This window comes from Thunnus thynnus, chromosome 17, assembly GCF_963924715.1.
Source record: "Thunnus thynnus chromosome 17, fThuThy2.1, whole genome shotgun sequence".
Classification (NCBI taxonomy): domain Eukaryota; kingdom Metazoa; phylum Chordata; class Actinopteri; order Scombriformes; family Scombridae; genus Thunnus; species Thunnus thynnus.
The window spans coordinates 11,690,234-11,708,060 of NC_089533.1; the positions used below are offsets into that span (position 1 = coordinate 11,690,234).

The window sequence follows — 17,827 nt, forward strand, 5'->3', positions numbered from 1 at the left end:
CCCATGGAAAAAAACAGAGGGGAGGGAAACAGACATGAACTCTCCTCTCCTTGTTTCATGTGCAGGCCTGGGGCATTATGTAATAAAGGGAAGGGGTTTTGTTTAAAATAAAAAAATCAGGTAGAGAGCAACACGTGGCAACAAAGGAAGACAACAGAACTGTATCAGTCAAGGATTGATTTATTGCCAGGATCATACAATAAATTAAAACTAGGCCAAAAAACAGTAAAACTATAAATGCACTACTAAAACTAAGAAATACAATACACTAATAAAACTACTAATTACTAAAATGTAGATTAAACTATAAGATATTGAAACAAAAGGAGGTGGGGGAGACACTAGCCCTTTCCTCGTGGTGGAGGTTTGTCAGCAGTCCAGTCTGTCTTTTCGAAGCCACCGCCACCCTACACGGGCCGCGGCCACTGCTGCTCAATAAGGACACAAGATGCAATCAGCAGTAATTTGCCCTCACAACACCCGCCCTGCACTAAGACCAAGCGTACTCCTTTCCTTGTACTCACACTTTTGGGCAGAGTTTGTACTCTGCCCGTTGTGTGTTGCGCCATAGTACGCTGTGTGACGTCGGCTCTGCTCTGGCTCTTCTCCGGCTCTCTCTGGCACATCCTCTGGCTGTCTGGAGGGGAATGGATGGAGGGCTGGGGAGTATCACCCCACCTGCAGTCTCGGGTTGCCATGGCGAGGCAGCTTGCAGCCCTTCTCCCTCTCTCCCTCTTCCCCCGTGATTCCACACCTAGGTATGCAAAGGGAGAGAGGGAGGCTCCATGGCCAAGCTGCCCACACCTGGATCATACTTCGACTGCAGGCAGGGCTAACTACTGCTCCCCGTCCTCTGTCGTCCTCCCTCCAGACTCGTGCTCTTCTGTTCCTCCACTCCTGATTCCTTTGTCCGTTTTCTCTTTTTTCCTGCGCTGTGCCATGTTGTTTTTCCCTGGCCTTTATTTGCGTCCAGAGTGTTTTAGTCCCTCGTCTTGCTGCGTAATTGGCTTGTTAGGCTTCAGTCTCCTTTCCTATTGGGTAATTTCAAAGTCTATCAAATACAAGGGCTCAAACAGGTGTAAAAGTTTAGCAATCAGTGGCAGGGAGTAAACACTCTCAACACAACATGGCAGATTTCAAACTAAAAGCATGCAAACAAACATAAAAGCAAGCACAATAATAACAATTCTAAATACAATCTAAAATCATGCATAATAAAAGCACAGCAAACAAAAAAAAATCAAATATAAAAAATCAAATAAAACCAATACTTCTGCTGTATGACAATTACTCCTTATTAAGGATGAGATAATGCCACTGGTGGTTAACCCGAGAGATAAGCCTAGTATGCTGGTTCTATGAAGGATAGCGGCGGGAACAATGGGAGACAGTGTTAACACTAAGCAGACATGTAGTGTCCTACATTAGTGAACTGAAGTTGGAGGTGGATTTCCGAAGTTCAGTGATGTTGCTGACACAGACTAGAGGCAGTGGCCGCAGTGGTCGCAGTGGTGACGGCAGGGCACTGGACAAAGCTGAAGTGAGAAGAATAAGAGTGGCAGTGAATCACTGCCTTGTATACTGTGTGAGACACATGTAATCAGTAGGTGCATCCTGAGTGACCGGCTACGTACATGTACATTTCAGTAGGCGATTGTGTGTAATTGGAGGAGAGCATTACCCATTGAGTCCAATTTATTTAATTATTTATTCATTTTAATTCGGATCTGTTACAATCTGCTCCTGAGTCCCTCTCTGCAGCCACACTCTCCCTGTTTACTTCTCCCAGGCCATGTTCTTTCCTCCAACTCCCCAGACCCGCCATCCTCAAACTGTCCACCAGATGCCCTGAGACTTTCCCTCTTTTTCCCGTCTACACACCTGTTCCCATTTCTCATCAGTCCTCCAGCTACCTATCCTACTACACTCCTCACCTGCAACTCATTCCCTCATCAACCACTCACTTCATATACTGGCCCATATGTTTTGTTCCTTTGTCAGATCATTGTTGTTGTCATGTTGCTTTTTGTCAGTGCTCTTGAGTTTCTGTTTTTGGTTACCAGAACCTGCACCAGCTTGCCTGCCTGCTAGACTTTTCCATATCTCATCCCTGCAACTCTGTGAATCTAATACCACTGCTGTTTGGACAGTTTGGACTTGACACCCATGCCTGTAAGCTTTTGTATCTTCACTTTTGACAATGAACCCACTGGACTATTCCTGTCCTGCCACTGAAGTCTGCATTTGAGTACTTCCCCTGCTTCCTGATACATACCACTTGTGACAGAATCTTCAAATAATGTATCAATCAAAAAAATATATGGAACCTCAAGAGGTAGTAGCTTTTGGTTGTGAAACAATACATTTGTATGGTTAAATGTGGCCATATTCCACTGCACTTCACAAAATGCTATCATAAATGGCAAATATAGATTATTCTACGCATAAGAAATATCTACCTCTATGAAGACCAAAAATGTTTTTACATTTTCTATATTTTACATCATAATACATCTTCATCATTGAGCATGGTGTTGTCCTAACAAGTAGACTAAGGCAACAAACAGTTTAGGAGTATATATAAAAATAGAATATGTATATAAACCACTTTCTTAAATGATTTAAAATAGTCAAATTTATTGTACCCTATTCTTGTGTGGCATAGTGGCAAAATCCAACATACGTTTTTGAAAGTTGCTAATCACGGTAGTCCAAGTGAGGACCTAATAAATGAAAAACAGTAAATTGTGTTTTGGAAGTCTTTAATTATGAATGTATGCACAAGTGACAAAGAGCTTATATAATTGTCGTAAAAAAAATAATTAAAAACTGAAACATTCATGCGATGACGCTCTAAAAATCTCTATGAAAACAGACTGCTCAATGAAGTTGTGCTTTTTGCGTTTCACCGCAAAAATACCAATTGTGCAATCGATTGCAAAATTTAAGAGCAATAAATGAGCTCTGAAACCTTGGCAGTAATGACATTTCACCTCTATTATCTTACAGTAAGCTAAGCATGCCATACTACATCTCCTTTGAACCAAAGCAATTTCAAAGCTGTAAGCAATCATGAACTGCACAGAAAAACCTACAAACTCTCTTATCAACTGAAATGATTTGAAACACCATTTCGCAGTTATCACAGCAAAACAAAGCCAAAACATCTGTGCATAAATTGCACAAAGTTCTCTTCAAACACTTACTGTATGAGCAACACATGCTAAATTCAGAGAGAGAGAGAGAGAGAGAGAGAGAGAGAGAGCAGCTATGGTTGAGTGAGCTAGACAGTGAATGAAGAGAGAGAGTGATGGTAGGGAGAAAACCGGTGAATCAGATCAATAAAACGTTATTTTCTGATTGTTTCACAGCAGTTACTTTCTAGAGCCCAAACACATCCACGCACCCTCTGTTCAACCCTGCAGCAGTGGGCCACACTGCCTGATTCGGTCTGAATACGGCCTAACATTAGCATTAATTTCAGCCTCACACCTCAAGTCCCCAACATTTTAATTTCATCAACCCAAACTCCAGTGATTCAGAAAATGTGACTATCTATCTGCACAGATATATCTAAAGCAAGGTCCTTGATGCTGCTAGCCTACCACAGTATGAGTGAAACTGCAAATTCGAGAGTCATACCGGCTCAGACGTCGCCCGGGTCATCAAGGTCCGTGTCAGGTGTTGGGGAACCAGGACACCCTGATGAGAAAGGGGCTACTGGAACAAGACATAGATGGAGTAGAGCAGAGAATAGGGATCTGTTGGAATGCTATTATATAAGTGACCCCGATGAGGGGGGCTACATGCAAAGGGTATGGGATATATGGATGCTTCGAAACCCAACATCTAAGCTGACAAAGAAGCAACTACTAGCTCAGTGTTCCAACATTCGCCAACGGCAACTGCTATCACAATTTCAGATTGATGAGGTACAACAAACATGCTACTGCAAGGGGGAGCCAGGACAACAGGTCAGAGGGGAGATATCATTATCCCCATACTCCGAGATTGGGTACCAAGTCCCAACAAGCCCTTACGACCTTAACACAAGGGTGACTGACCTGAGAATGACTATCATGACTAAGCTGGACACCCGGCACCCCCATAGCCGATTACCAAGGCTAAGTGACAAAGTACCCACTGAAAGTCTGCTACAACTAGGACCATAACTGAGACCAATCAGCTGATATACACCACAGCTACAGTGATCCTAGAGATGCTTGGCTACAAGATGAACACCATAAACCACAAAGAGCATTAGCCTCCATGGAGAAGGAGGCTGGAGGCCAAGATCAAGGCAACACGGAGAGAAGTTAGTCAACTCTCAGGGCTACAGAAAGGTGTGGGGATGAAAGGGATACCTAGTAAGTACAACAAACTGTCTATACCTGAGGCACTGGAGACTGCCAAGCAAAGGATCACAGCTCTGGCTACCCACCTGAAGAGATACACAGGAGAAGCAGAAGCCAGGGGAATAAATAGGATGTTCTCCACCGAACCATCCAAAGTGTACTCTCAGTAGCAGGGTAACAACACGAGAACAGATCCACCTGGGGCTGAGACTGAACAATACTTTAAGAGCATATGGGACAAGGAGGCATCACATAACACCAATGCTCAGTGGCTAGTGGATCTAAGAGCAGACGACAGAGATCCAGTAACCATTACAATGGCAGACATCCAAGAAAGAATGTCAGGTATGAAGAACTGCACAGCACCGGGCCTGGACATGATCCACACCTACTGGCTAAAGTAACTAACTGCACTCCATGAATGCCTGGCAGCACAAATGAACCAACTGCTGATGGATGGGACCCACCCAGAATGGTTAACCCAAGGACGGACAGTCCTGATCATGAAAGACCCCCAGAAGGGCACAATCCCATCCAACTACTGGCCAATAACCCGCCTCTGTACAACATGGAAGCTCCTGTCAGGCATCATAGCAGCTAGGATGAATAGGCACATGCCCCAATATATGTGCAGGGCCCAGAAAGGAATTAGTAGTAATACCAGGGGAGCCAAGCACCAGCTACTGGTCAATAGAGCAGTCACCAAAGACTGCAAGACCAAGCAGACCAACCTGTGCACTGCCTGGATTGACTACAAGAAAGCCTATGACTCAATGCCACACACATGGATACTGGAATGCTTGGAAATGTACAACATCAACAGGACACTAAGAACTTCATCAAGAACTCAATGGGGCTGTGGAAAACAACTCTGGGGGCCAACTCAAAGCCAATTGCACAAGTTACCATCAATTGCGGCATATACCAAGGTGATGCACTATCCCTACTGCTGTTCTGCATAGGCCTGAACCCCCTCAGCTAGATCATCTCAAAGAGTGGCTATGGATACCGGTTCCAAAGTGGAACAACCATCAGTCACCTCCTCTACATGGATGACATCAAGCTGTATGCCAGGAATGAGCGAGACATTGACTATAGGGAGGGTGTGTGGGTGTGTTTGTGCTCTAGAAAGTAACTGCTGTGAAACAATCAGAAAATAACGTTTATTGATCTAATAGCTAGCTAGACTCTGTTTTGGCCATAACCGAACAGTTTCAGGTGCATCACCACCACCCTGTGGAGTTTTGTGTTTCTTAACAGATCATTATTGATTCATATTACAAAATTACAAATACAGTACATCAAGCAATAAAGTGCAGCCAGTGCCAAAGTGCAAACATTTATAAAGTGCATAGAGTTCAGTGATCTTGTATAAAGTGCTGTCAATTAATAAGTTCAATATGTTCCAGGGGAGGTACTGAGATTTGTCCAGACTTCTCCTCCTCCAGAGGTCAGCAAGTATCTGTTTAATTATGGTGTCGCTGTTGATTACAGTCTGTTTTATTATCATGGAACATCTTGTTTTCCACAGTTTTAAACATACAATGCATATAATTATCTTCATCAGTTCTGTATGTTTGGATGGCAGTTTATCTTCCATAATACAATACATGAGAGATTTATAACATACATCAAAATGTACACCAAGCACTTTGAATTAACAGTCCATTAGAAGATACTGCTGTGTCTCATCATCATTGCAGTAAATCATTCTTTTGATGTGACATAACAACTCCAAGACACAACAGCTCTAACAGGAAGTCTTCCCACAGATATCAGCCACTGGACATCCCTATTGCTCTCTGACAGATTCTTTTTTTTTTTTTAGATTTTTTATCACCTTTGTGCTTTCAAGTCAAATTTTTATAATTAATTAATACCCCATATTTAAAATCACTTTTTTATTATAAATCATTTGCTGGGTAAACCAGAAAAATGTAAATGTTGAAATTGTGTAATAATATCGCTGTATAATAATTTATAATAAGGGCCATGTCTTGCCCTGCCTCTCCTTTTTTTTCCACAGAGAGCATTTCTGGTGATGGACGCAGATATGTTTTAAGACAATTTCTGTCACCAAGCTCTACAGCACCCAAACCACCATATTCTTTACTTTTATACTTTAATTCTCTCTTGGTGACTTCCCTGGTTGTTCCCCAGATTAGGTTGGCACACTGTTTTTTTAATTGGGATATTTTGTTGGATGGAGGAAAAATATTCACTAGAAAAACTAGCTTGGATAAGATGACGGTTTTGACAATATTTACCCTTGTTTCATAATTTGTCGTAATCGTAATTCATCTTTGTTTTCCCATTTCTGTACCCCTTCTTGAATTTCAAACATTTTTTTCTCCCAGTTTCTTTCACTACATTCGCTGTTACAAATGGTCAGATTGAGTATTTTAATTTCTTGTTTGACTTCAATATTAATGTTTTGTCTGTCCCTCTCTGCTCCGATCCAAACTCCTTCCGTTTTGTTGTAATTTAGTTTTGCTCCAGAAGCATTTTCATCTTTGACTGTTTTTTGATAATGACAGTAATATTGTCAGCATAAGCAGTAGCAGTGACTTTGTGTGCATGGCCTACACATGTTCCAGCAAAATGTCATTGTTTATATGTTTATTAGATGGCTGATGGCTAAAATATAAAGAGCTGCGCTCAATGGACAGCCCTGCTTCACACCTCTCTCCACTTCAAAAACCTCAGTTAAAAACCCATTATTATTTACAATATCACCTCATTTAAAATACAGACATCTTACCAAGTGAATAAAGCCACCAGGAAAGCTGTATGCTTTCATCACAGCCCAGAGATAATTCTCTTAAAATACTAAGGTTGTCCCACATTAACTGTCCTTTAATTGCACGTTTGTTCTTTATCTATAATTTCAATTCCAATTTATTATCTATGTTAGATTCATCACCTTTTTTATACAATAAGCAAAGAATACCTTCATAAAAAGAGCCCCCCTTAAAGCCACTGTGCAGACCTTCATTATATATGGAAGTAAGCAGGATATGACTTCATCAATATACAACTGATAAAACTCAGTGGGCAGGCCATCAGGAACGGGGTTTTTCCCAACATTTAACTGTTTGATGGCCTCTATTACCTCATCCTTTCTTATCTCACCAGTAGGTAAGGTAAAAGTTGAGCGGCTGTATAAAGGGATAGTCCCCAAAAAAGTGTTCACAGATGGGGTGTCAGTTTCTATTTCTTATATGTAATTGTACATAAATCCCTAATTACTTCTCTTTTAATTTTTTCACAGAAAACAGCATCACCATCTTTGTTTTTTTATGAATTTAATGAACTTGCTTTGAAGTTTTTTGTCCAGATTTAACAGCATGAACAAGGTTTCCTCTTTTATCTATTTCTGACTGTTTATATATATTATAAACAAATCACAATTCCTTGAAAACTTAACTGGCAAACCAAAATAGAAGTATATAAATGTAATTTCTAAGAGATGTGGTTGTACCAGAAGGGTCTTGGTGGTATCATGGTCTACACTTGTCTGTGTTAACTTGAGGATGATTTGCAACATAACCAAATCAATAGAAGCTGATGGATGTTCTTTTTATGAGGTTGATCTATGTGGTCTCTGCCGCAGTCCAAAGCTGGATGTTGCTGTCTCTTACATCCCAGAGGTTTGCTGTGGATGCAAAATAGTATTTCACTTATGTGTCCTGACATAAATGAAATTGACAACTTTGAAACCTGATAACTTGATATACTTACAGTTTGCCACAAGTTAGTCAGATTGCTATAGGTCACATTAAAATAATCAGGTTGTAAGATAAAGTAACTATACATCTGCATGTTGATAATGGTCACTTTAATTACTCAATAATCTTATGTTATTCACGGTCTGTGACCAGCTTTGGAACTGACCCATGTAGAACTGTGTGGCTGGTGTTTTCAAAGCTAATTAATAAAATAGAACATAATTTTATTTGGGTATACCAAGGGTACTAAGAGAAGTTTCTTCCTGACAAATTAACACCATGTCTTCCTTGTAAACTGACTGAGACTGACAGAGTCAGTCACCATAAACTTATTCACATCAATTGAGTATTTTGGCAAGTTACAGGCAGCTAATATAATTAACAGAAAATTAGCATGTTGGCTAAAAGTCAAAAGTTTCCACAAATTTTGTGTTACATGCATTAGCTACTGTTATAGGGTTTATTCAGTCACGTCACTGCAGTACTTGGCATTATGAATTATTAACATTACCTGCATTCGATGGTGTGATTTAATGAAGAAAATTAGCCTAGATGTAGTTAGGTAGCTGGCAGGCAGGCTATTTACCCATGTGTTCGGTAAGTTAGCCTTCAGTCCACCGTAAGCTGGGTGTTATTTGAGAGTGTGAAATACTTGACTATATATGGGATATCACACCTATGGTTTAAAGTGTAAAGATGGCTTACAGAGGCCTATGGCAGCCTCTGTGAGCCATTTTTAAATATAGTCTATGGTCTCATGCCTCTCTTATGGTAGGCTTTTCACCCCACCTTTGAGAGAATCCATTTAGTCTTGCGATACCAGACATCGGAGATCTCCACCTATCGAAGTCTAGTGATTTCTAAATGCAAGGTAGTGCTTGAAAAGCGGCAAGAACTGCTGCTAACAAACTTATGCCCCTTACATTTTATCAAGGACACACCTTACTGGAAATGATGCTGTCCCCCCATTTTCCTCCTGATATGAAGGGCTGCCCTAATGACTTTGGATTGGTTCTGCAATGCTGTTTTTTTTTTGTTTGTTTTTTTAACTCGCTCTAATTGTTTCCACCCAGTTTTAACAACAAAACCTGGGAGATTGTCCTCAGTCTCAGAGGAGGGCTGTTCAGAACAACTATAAACACTTTTGCCTTAAGATGTGGTCAGACAACACATTGCACAAAATAGTCATACTGAAACCTTTATTGTGTCCGCTTTTCTTTTTGTCACTAATTTAACCAAAACAGTCTAGATGTGATAATAAACAAAGATCAAGAAATATTTGCTTATTTTAGCATTTTAGAGAAAGATGGGAGCTGGATCAACCCTATCCTGTATGCTTGTCGGGAACCAACACAAATGCCAGGTTAAGGCACAACAGTCATATGTGTACTGGGTAGGGCTTTAGGGTCCACCCTGGCTGACCTGCAAATTTCAGTATACTTTACCACAAAGATGAGAGCAAGCATGTGGAGTCCTTAAGTGAGCTCCATCTGCGCTCAAATAATATTTCAGGACTACATAAACTTCAACTACAACAACACTTAATGCTGCACATCTGACTAGGCACTGTGGCATTAGACAGGATTACCTGTAAGACACTCTACCATACCTACTAACTATTGAATACCTGCACTAGAAACAAGAAGAGCAAGTCAGTTATTTTCTTTTTTTGGTTGTTGCTACTTCTTAATGGTCTGTGTCAGCTCTGCACTTTTATGGAAATTCTACCTTACCTTGCAAATCAGCTGGATTCGCAAGATCACAGCATCACACGAGAATCCATCTTGTCAGGCTTCAAGTTATGCACCTCTGTCAAAACCACTGGTGGTTTGGATCGATTAGTACCGTGAATCCATCTGCCTTGCAAGCTAGGATGTGATAGTGATAATCAGATGGTTGATCCAATCACCTAACAAGTACTTTTTGACAGTTTCCATGGACGACTTGTCAGATGGTTCTGTGCACAAACTATCTGGCACGTCAGGTTAAATTCAACCCAACCCCTGGACAACTACAATAAAAATACATATTATATAGTACTTGATTAATCTTTGGCAATTGTCTTACCTTACATTTACCAACATTATACTATTCATTTAAAATACATTTCAGAAACAAATTATTTGAAAAGATAAATATCTATACACTTGAGATATGGTGTTAACAACATATCTAAATGTATCCTAAAAATACATCCATCTCTCTATGCCAAATGTGAATCACTCCCTATCGCTCTCTCCCTTAGCTGAACTTAGCTTTGACCGTGGAAATACCTTGTGATCTGCTTATAAGATGGCAAATAATAAGTTACATCTGTGCAAAACTTGGAAATGAAAGTTGATTCTGGAGATGATCCCAAACTTTTTCTTTAAGGCATCATTTGGACTTATGTCAAAATATCAACCCCTTTCACTTAAAACTGCATCTTTTTTATTCCTCACAGCAAAACATCAATGATGTTTATGTGGAACTTATATCTGGTGTTAAATTATCTGAGCTGGCAATCCCCCTTGAAGTCTATTCTCAGGAGACGTATAGCACCTGTTCCGCATTCATGGAAAGACTGTCGGAGTTTTATTTCTGATATCTGAGATTTATGTCCTGCTGCAACTATACACCAGTGACATTTCAGTGCTTCTCCAAATTTAAAATTAATTACTGGCTGTGATGTCAAGACGAACAGGACACAAGTGCCTGTCATGCGTATCATAAACTGTGTAAACTTGAAATGATTTCAACCTCTAGATTTATTGGAATAAAAAACCCACAAACAACACCATGCACTTTTGCAATTTACTACTGGGTACACTGTGGACATAACTGGTTTACTCAGTATTTACAAACACAATCAAGTTAATTTAAGTTCATTTCAAATTCAAAAATATGTCAACCTAATGATATTGTCATCTGTTAATGGCAGTGATTTTCAACCTGGTGTACAATTACATTAATTTTGGAGATTGACTTATAAGTAATAAGTTATGTTGTATCAGAATGAAGGATTTAAGTTGCATATGGACAGTGTGGATGTAAATGTAATATGAATAATATCTAATAAATTTAATGTAATTTCATTTTACATATTTTGCACATGCTCATTAGACTGTCTATTCAATTGAATCCAATATCTCTAAGTATTTAGATGGCTTTATACTCTGTTACTTAAATAACATTATGTACTAAAATGATATTTGTATTGTAATACAACTTTGTAAAGTCTTGTTACTTATATATCTGGAAAATAAAACATACGTCATTGTTCTGTCCCAGTCTGGCTCTATGTCCCTCCACCAGTCCACCAGATGCCCTCAGACTTTTGCCCTGTTTGTTGAACTGGACTGAGTAAGAGAGGATCCTTGTACAGGAAGATGATGTTTTCTTTCATACTAGTTGTGAAATGTGACTGAGGAGTTTGACACACCTAGGTAGACGTCAAAGATGCAGCAATTTATACACCAGGCAGTTCATTAGGGCCTGAGCCCCAAAGGGGCGAAGACCCTCCTGTATCTGTTCTGTTTCTTTTTTCTTTCTTCTTTCTTTATTATTCCACCACTTCAACCCTAAATTTGACCCCCTAAACATGCTCAAAAACTCACCGAATTTGGCACATCAGTTCTGGTGAAAAATTTGATAAAATGTAAAAATCAACCCCCAAAGTGTCAAAATGTGCTAGATAGCGCCACCTATGTATCTAAAATGGTGGCCACAGCCCGTAAGAATGTCATAGAAAGATCGAACCAAAACTCAATTATTCATCTCAACAAGACCTACAAATCATACACTCTTACCCCTGACCTAAATCCAACAGGAAGTCCACAATACACCCATCAAAGTATGACTTTGTGCCAATTTTGGACCCAGAACAAATACTATCTCCTCCTAGGGCGTTAGTAGGGCGTGGTATCGGCTTCAAACTTTGATACATGACTTATCACACTGTGCTGAACAAAAGTTATTAAAAACTTTGTAATAAATCGAATGGTTTAGATTTTATAAGCCCCGAAAGTTGGAGTGCCACATCGCACCTTACAATGTAAACCAATGTGGAGGCAATCTCCGGGCATGGACTTTGTGCCAAACTGAGGCGTCTGATGTCTACACTATAAGTCAGACCACTTTCAAACCTGTATCAATGGATTCACAATGAAAATTCCTACTAAAATGTGGTTTTTAATGTAAAATTTGGCCATAGTAGAAGAAGTAGAAGAAAGTGGGGGGGTGGGTGTCACGGTTAAATGGAGGATACAGCAAAAAGGTCTATATACATACAGTACATTATATACAAACTTTGTGTGAAGTTTGGTGTTATCATTTATTTTACAATAATTATGAGTCTATATGTATAATTCAGTAGTGAGGATGACCTATGAGGGGAAGGGGAAAAATGGAGTGAGAGTGACAGTTTAGTGTTAAAGTGCTGCAGAAAAATAAAAACAAAACCTAAAATTTGTAACTCTGTACTGCAGTTTTTCCTTTATTAGGGCCCGATCACCTAGCGGTTCGCTCACACTCTCCTTTCAAATATATGAGTATTTTTCTGTGTCCAGCTGCAATTATTTATTGTCTCTACACATCTGACAGCAGTGTTCAAGGCTTACTTTTTTGTCAAGGAGTACATGTGTTCCTAAATGAAAAAAATTAGGAGCACACATAGAAATTAAGGAACACACTGAAAAATGTTCAAGTAACTGTTTATTAAAGACAACAATTTAGCACATACATATTTAAATGCTGTGTGTGTATGTAAATCAAAATTTATGTTCTCATTAGGGGTGCTTGATTATGGCAAAAAGCATAATCACAATTATTTTTGTTCGATATTGACATCACAGTTATTTAACACAATTACTTTTTGACTATCATATTTGGCGATTGCCGATATATGCACATATTTTTTCCTACCTGGCTGAGGAAACTATTACAGATGCAAGCATAGATTGTACTAAGTATGATCAAAGAAGACAATATATGAGGGAAGAACTCAGGAAGACTAGAGTTCCGGAGCTCAGCATTAAAACTTTAATGAACAAGTGGGTGGAGTAGCAGGTTTTTTTTTTTTGAGTTTATTAGACAGACAGGATTGATGTGTAGGATTTAATATGTGGTCTAAAGTCCGAAGCGGAGGGTGGCGGTAATGTGCCTAATATGCTAGTTGCCAACCGCTGTCATAACCCAAAGAGAGGAGAATAAGTGTTTTTTTCAAACAGAGTGGTACATCCTGTCAGCCGAAGGATTTCCTATCTGTGCAGCCAAACACAACAACTCTTCCACGGACTGTTTCACCCTGATGGTCCTGGCGTTTCTTCTGCAGGCTTAATTTCACTTAACTGACCGACAGACCCTCTGGTTCTTCCCACTTTAACCTGAATAACAAACCGGGGCTCGGTAGTCCGGTTGGATCCAAACAGAGAGGCAGGGCTAACTTAGAGCTGAGCGTAGGCTAACTGGTTATGCTTCCTTCCGGTAATGCTGCAGCTAACGCTCCGTTAGCCTTATTAGCGTCGCCACTTTCTGTATCCGTCGTTTCAACTTTAAATCCCTCTAGCATTTCATATAGTCTTATGGTTGTAATTTGCAGTCGCACAGTGTGCAAGTAAATTATTTTTCCACTTCGCACATATCTATTTTTAGGTACAAATGCGGGTGAAATACTCGCACCGTCGAGCCCTGTGACAGTGCACATTTCAATCAAACTTTGACCAGGTCATGTGGGTTAAAAGTGTTAAAAGTGCACCAGCCATGGAGACAAGCTTTGTGATTCATCAGCTTCCGTCATTTTATTGACGTGATTGGTGCTACTGGTGGCTCGATTACTGGGCGTTGTGGTGGCCTGATGACATGTCATCATGCAAGCTTACAAAAACAGCCTGCTTGAGCTTGGCTCTTCCTACTTGGTCACACCAACATCGAGGTAAGACGTGTTTTCATCTCTGTTACCATTGAGATTTGATGTTTCACCATGACAGAGGAAGTTGCTATAACTTTATTGTACATGCTCCAGTCTGCACCAAACTTTACATGTTTGATAAGAGTCCCAGCCTGAACACGTCTACATGACAATATTTTATCAGTGATGCAAACTGGCTGAATAGCGCCCCCTATGAAATTGCAGCAAAGCAGCCCCAGCAGCAGGCAAAATAGTGGACAAAGAAAGTGATGTTTATCTCCGTCTTGCACTGTCTGAAAACAGCCCGGGTCTGAAGACATCTATATGCCCATGACAGAAGCCCTTCAAATGCGCCACGGCCCGACATGAGCGGAGGCGCGAGGGCCCATTCAGTGCTGCTTGCATCTTAAGTTAACATTTGTTCCTGTAGATTTGAATAATTTGCATTCCAGTGCAGTTCAGTTTTGCTTTGCTCCTGAGGCTAAATAAAGACAATTTTTTAGTTCATACTGGCTGCTGTCTCCTGCATTTGGGTCCACCTGTTCTGCTCCACCTAAAAATATACTTATAAACTTATATAAATTGAACATATCTCTATCACAAAACAAGGTGTCAAGCATTCCTGAGGCAGGCTCAGAGCTGGACATTAACTAGGCATCTGAGACAGATGAGTGCTGTCATCTGTTCCTATAGCATGTACCTGTTAATTGTTGAATGCATGTTTGCATGTTTCATTTTCAATTTATTTTGCTTAACTTTGACTATTTTTTAATTTCAGGTTTTGTATGTTATGTTTACTGTTGGAATAATAGATCAATTTGCAAACCAATAAGAAAAATACATTTGTCTACCTATAACTTTGTTTTGTAGCATCTTGACATAAACAGAATACCATTGAAATTCTGTCTGCATCAGATGAGGTACATTTTTCATCATGAAAAAATAAGAATAATGTACATTATTAAACTGCATGTTCTGCAACACAATTATTATGATATAAATCCGACACTCTCATTTTTACAATTTCCTTTAAAGTGCCACCATGAGCACAGATGCAGAGATGGAACAGTATGGCCCTGCGGCCATTTACCTCCAAAAACCAGAGTAGAGGATTGAGGCCCTGACTGCTCCATTTGATGCCAATGCATGTGTCATGTGTATACTTGTCAAAAAGGAAGGTGGCAAAGCCACGGTTGAGACAGACAGGGAAAGGTATGTAAATAATTGTTTGAAATACTATGTTAATTTAATTCATTCATAATCATTGTATTAGTCTCTTTCATCCACAGACCCTAACTGTGAAACATGACATCTAACTGAAAAAATCTTTATATGAAATATCTTGGTAAAACAAAAAAAAATTATTTACATTTTCTCTTCAGACTGTCACTGTAAAGGAGAAGGACATCCATTCAAGGAATCTTCCAAAGTTCAATAAGATGGAGGACATGGCCATGATGACCCACTTCAACAGGCCATCTGTGCTGTATAACCTCAAAGAGCGTGATGCATGATGGATGATCTAAGTAAGTTTTTAACTTTCATTCAGTGTGTATGTAATGTAAGTATTATTTTGGTATACATATACAAATGTTCAGTTTTTATTCTCTACTATTGCAGACCTACTTTGGATTGTTTTATGTTGGTGTGAATCCCTACAAGTGGCTTCCCGTGTATGATTGATTCACCACCCCATATCTTCTCCATCTCTGATAATGCCCATAAGTTAATGCTTACTGGTAAGATTAAAGTAACTACCGTTAAATTGATTGATAGAACTGACCTTAAACATAAGCTTATTTGAGGAATGATCAAAACAGAATTCATTTGAACTGTGTGTTCAAACTATGTTTGTATGTCAGATCATGAGCACCAGTATGGACTGATTACGTGAGTATGCAATATAGTATCATGCTAAATCTTTATAAACTTTATGATAATGAAGCAGACTCTTGATAATGTGTCTCTTTTGGGGCACAGCCTTTCTCTTGTAACAGTGTTCACATTTTTTGCACTTTTCCTCAATGGCTCTGGCTATTCTTGGCCAGTAGGATCTGACTCTGTTCTGGGTAGTGGTAGAATACTTCATGACCCATGTCGTCTCTTACATCCAAGAGCCTTCTTTTCATATCCTCAATTCTTCCTCTCTTTAATTACAGCTTCATCCTCACGAGGTGGGTCTTGAGGCTGACGGGATAACCCATCTGCTTCATGGTTGGTTTGCCCTGCTCTGTACTTAACAGTGAACTGGTAGGTATAAAGAGCAGCTAACCAGCGATGTCCAGCATCATCTAGCTTGGCAGATGTTAACACATATGTGAGGGGATTGGTGTGGGTAAGTACAGTGAAACTTGTGCCATAAAGGTAGTCATTAAACTGCTCATCAACAGCCCACTTTAGGACTAAGAATTCAAGCTTGTGAGTGGGGTAGTTTCTTTTGCTTTTGGAAAGACCTCGACTGGCATATGCAACAACTTTGAGCTTCCCCTCCTGCTTTAGGTAGTGTGCAGCCCCCAAGCCTTCACAACAAGCATTAGTGTGTATGTACAACATACAATAGTTGTGAGTTAGGGATGTGCAGAGAGCCCAGTATTTGTATTTGTATCTGTATCTATGAATTCTGTTTGTATTAGAATAAAACTGGAAAGAGGCTTAAAAATCCTGTTTTTGTTGTTATTATGCTTTTAATTTTAGAAAATTAAAGTGTTACAATGAGTAACACTTTAATTACTACCTTACGAAGGACTGTGCTGACTACTGAGCTAAAACTTTACTCATCACCTCATTGCAGACAGACCTCTACCTATTTATACACCCATAACACAGTGACAGAACACCGTGTAACATGTAGGGAAGAATTTCAAAGGCGATTATTGCTTTGCACTTTTCATTTATTGCCTATTTTTACAACCTAAATTTGTTTTGTTCCCTCACAAGGCACAGTGACTGTGGTCAGTTTGAATTTATGGATTGAATACCAGTCATTTCAAGTATAAAAGTATAAAAAATATCCAGAGACTTTTCAAACCACTCAAATCCACTGCCTGTCTGGATGCTCAGTGTGTTGCAACATTTAAAATTTCACAAAAAAAATTAAAAGCCTTAGTCTGAACTGATGTAAAGTGAACCTATGAAGCTACACAAAATTGAAACACCAGAAGTACCAGAATCTTTCTCTCAAAATCTGGTGGACAACTAACAAGATGGAAAAAGACATGACAGGATTTTGTGGAGTTGATCGATTTTGCACTATTGTTTGGGGTGTACTGATCATAGAAATGTAAACTTGAGACTTGTATTATAGTGCAAGAATAATTCCACGAGAGGTTTTTATAGAGCTCAATTTAACATGATTCTACATTTTGTTAAATCAGTATTACTTTTGAAAGCTTAGCTCCCTGTAATTCTACATTTTGGTTTGAGAAAGTGTCAATAAAGGATGGTGTGAGGCTAAGACAGCCAAGTAAAAATGAAAGAGAAGCAGACACTGGTATTGCTGCAGTCCTTAAACACACTGTTATGACCATTCAGCTCCATGATCAGGTCAGCTGTGGTTCACGTCGATAATAAATACAACTTAGTCTAAATTGTGAATATATACAGTATATTTGGCCTAATTGTGGAGTTGACTGATTTTGCACTATTGTTTGGGGTGTACTGAACATACAAGTGTAAACTTGAAACTTTTATTATAGTGCAAAGTGTAGAATTAATCTAGTTTTTGTAAATCAGTATTGCTTGTGAAAGTTTAGGTCCCTGTAATCCTACATTTTGGTTTGAGAAAGCATCAAGGTGTGAAGCTAATGTGTAAAGTGTGAAGCTAAGACAGCCAAGTAAAAATGATAGGGTGAAGCAGA

The 17,827-nt window shown here is 39.4% G+C and overlaps 1 long non-coding RNA gene across 2 annotated transcripts; it reads left to right on the plus strand.

The window, feature by feature from the left end:
* Positions 1–13,859: 13,859 nt before the first annotated feature.
* LOC137168624 (uncharacterized) lies at positions 13,860–16,616 on the plus strand. 2 transcript variants are annotated; one of them, XR_010924307.1, is made up of 4 exons: positions 13,860–13,994; positions 15,006–15,182; positions 15,353–15,496; positions 15,591–16,616. It is a non-coding gene; the product is annotated as an uncharacterized lncRNA (long non-coding RNA). The 2 variants fall into 2 exon arrangements; XR_010924306.1 differs by having other exon boundaries at positions 13,860–15,182.
* Positions 16,617–17,827: the final 1,211 nt, after the last annotated feature.